Source organism: Periplaneta americana, chromosome 10, assembly GCF_040183065.1.
Source record: "Periplaneta americana isolate PAMFEO1 chromosome 10, P.americana_PAMFEO1_priV1, whole genome shotgun sequence".
Taxonomy (NCBI): Eukaryota; Metazoa; Arthropoda; class Insecta; order Blattodea; family Blattidae; genus Periplaneta; species Periplaneta americana.
The window spans coordinates 95,220,499-95,223,624 of NC_091126.1; the positions used below are offsets into that span (position 1 = coordinate 95,220,499).

The 3,126-nt window shown below is 31.6% G+C and overlaps 1 long non-coding RNA gene across 1 annotated transcript; it reads left to right on the forward strand.

The window, feature by feature from the left end:
- The first annotated feature begins 1,691 nt into the window (after positions 1–1,691).
- Positions 1,692–2,678, forward strand: LOC138707316 (uncharacterized). The gene is made up of 3 exons (XR_011334165.1): positions 1,692–1,937; positions 2,348–2,497; positions 2,590–2,678. It is a non-coding gene; the product is annotated as an uncharacterized lncRNA (long non-coding RNA).
- Positions 2,679–3,126: the final 448 nt, after the last annotated feature.

Genomic DNA, 3,126 nt, shown 5'->3' on the forward strand with positions numbered 1-3,126 from the left:
TATTTCCTTTATTATTTTGAGTCACAAATAATGCTGATGTTACGATTTAAATTTTTATGGCAAGTTTACCGCATTTTACATTACATTTCCAGTTTTCACACATAATGCCTAATTTTAACTTATCCTACCTATATAATACGTAATTTACATGCACTTACTGTTAATATGACGTAGGTGAGAACAAATAAATGAACACACAATTTTGTTGAAAAAATTGTAACTTCAATTAACTCAGAAAATGTAGGCCTAATTTTATTTTCAGAGCAGAAATGTTGTAAGTCAAAAATGGGTAATGAGGGGTTAAAGTAAACATTCTGTAAAATACAGCGCAAAGTGGCAGTTAATATTGAATGTATTTAAACTGTTAATAGTCAGTGAATAGATTAGATTAGATTAGATTAGATCTTTATTAGCCGAATAGAATTACAAGCATTCATGGCGTCGTCAGTACACAAGAAAAATTACATAACATACAATATAATACAAAATTAGACTTAATTCTAAATAAATTTAACAGTTTAATATTATAGAACAAGCTTGATCTTCAGTCTCCACTGTTCTATCTAGTATCTTCTCTTTTTGCTTTTCCCTGTCTTTTCTTCAACTGTGAGTTACCTGAAACATAAATGGTCAAGGGCAGTATCAAGAAACGTTAAATTCTAAAATTTTAAATTTAGATATTCATTTGTGCAAAATGGCATATGTGTCAATAAAATGTTCTTTACCTCTTTTTTTAATTTTCTTATGTTAAGTTCTTTGATTTTCTGTGGAAGTTTATTATATAAATTGCTGCCTCTATGTGATATGCTGTTAAGACTTCTGGTAAGCCTGTGGTAATTCAGATGTATGTTTTGGGATGTTCTGGTGTTATACTCATGATATGTTGAATTTGTTTTAAAGGAATCTATGTTTTGATGAATAAAGCACACTGTTTCTAAAATATATATGCAGGGTACAGGTAAGATTTTTAGTTCTCTGAAAATTTTTATACTTTCAGTCCGAATAGGAACTTTTTTAATGATTTTGAGTATTCTTTTCTGCAATTTGAGGACTTGTGTCACTTTTGGTGAAGATACCCAAGTAATAATGCCATATGATAGTACTGAATGAACATATCCAAAATAGACTGATATTAAAATATCCATGGATATAGCACAAAGGATATATTAATTGCTACTTTGCGCTGTATTTTACAGAATTTTTACTTTAAACCTCATTACCTGATTTTGACTTACACCACTTCTGCACTGAACGGCTCAAATAATCAGTGGGAATGTAAAATCAACACCAATAACAGTCATGCAAATTATTACAGAAAATATTGCTTTTTATATTAAATTAAAAAAGGCTCTTTTATTTCTTGAGAACTTAATACGTCTGTCACATGAATCTACACCAACACATCAGAAATTTATCGACACAGTCTGGATTTATTCAAGAAGTGAATATTTTGCAAAAGGATTACTATACTCCATGAATTGTTGCAAAATTAACACCATGATACCTACTTGAATGCTATGTAACATTCTTGAAAAATATAAAGAAAAAACACGAATACAAAAATTATGGAATTACTTGCATTAAAAATTGTAGATATATTATCGAAAATCGGAATGGTTACACATTAACACATATAACCAAATACTCTCTAACATTAATACTGGAAAGTTCACGATAAGAGAGGCGAATGACTCATCAGTGCTATCTAGCGGCAGGGAATGTTGACAGTGAGGATAACATGACACGTAGCGCGGTAAACTGCATCTAACAAGAGTTTTGTACTTCAACACGTGGTGTAAGTCGTAAGGATTATTCTCATGGTTGTTCCACAAAATGTCAGGGAAAAGTGGAATTGTTTGTTCTGTGTTCTTCTGTAAAAACTACGCTTGGCAAAAATGTGCTAGATCGTTCTTCAGATTTCCGAAAGATACAGATAGGTGAGTGAGTAGTCATGTAAATACGAGTAGTCTATTACTTTTCTGCCACAGGATTATTATTATAATTATTATTATTATTATTATTATTATTATTAGTAGTAGTAGTAGTAGTAGTAGTAGTAGTAGTAGTAGTAGTAGTAGTAGTAGAGGAGACAGTAGATAACTTGTTCTGTGACCTTATCATGTGTTGCGGCTATCACCAATTGGTATGGAGAAGGAAGATAATTAGTCTGAGATGAACTTTCGTGTCAGTAGATTCGTATAATTTTAATCATGAAACAAACTCTCTTTCCGTTAGCTCATTCTTTCCCCACTCGCACGATTGACATGACAGGTGTCGTGTCCTCACCATCATCATCATATTATTATTATTATTATTATTGTTACTATTATTTGTTTTTGTCTTATAGATGTGCCATATGGGTAAATAAATGTAAAAGACAGGACCTAGACGAAACGTTTAAAACTAGAGGAACAGAGTATCTGTACAAAAATCACAGAATATGTTCAGATCACTTTAGATTATCGGACTTCAATAACCCTAATTTGAAAAGTCAGGGGTAAGTAAAAATAAGGCGTAATTGGAAAAGTACCGAAGTTTCAAATGAGTCACAGACCTGTTAATTTTTAATATATTTTTTTTAAATAACAGACTGAAGAGAACAGCTATTCCTTCACTGAATTTAACAGCTCCTTCTTCCGAAAATATGGGTCAAAGTACGATGAAAGAACCGCGAAGGTCACGCATTAGACCTTCCATCGAGGAGGCGACAGGTTCTCCGATTCCAGACAGAAACGACGATAGTCCTCTACCAGGTACCTCATAATCATATAGTACATTAGCAATAACATGTTCTCTGTGCTAAGTGAATCAGTTATTAAACTGCATAAAACTACTTTACTTCCATCATACCAAACACAATTTCTTTATAGTTTCTCCTTATAAACTACTGAACGTCATGACTTTTTCATTCAAACTAAATGACGCATATTGTGATACGTAACATAAAAATACGAATTATTGATTTTGTGAAGAAAGTGTGTGAACTCATGTTTTCTCATAAAAACTGATTCAGTTAGTTATTCGCAAAATATTATTTACCTAGCCCTAGACTTTCAAGACGTTATTAATATTTCACTAAATTAAGTCCCTGTTTATTTTTTAAGATGCAAGAAATCCTAAAAGGTC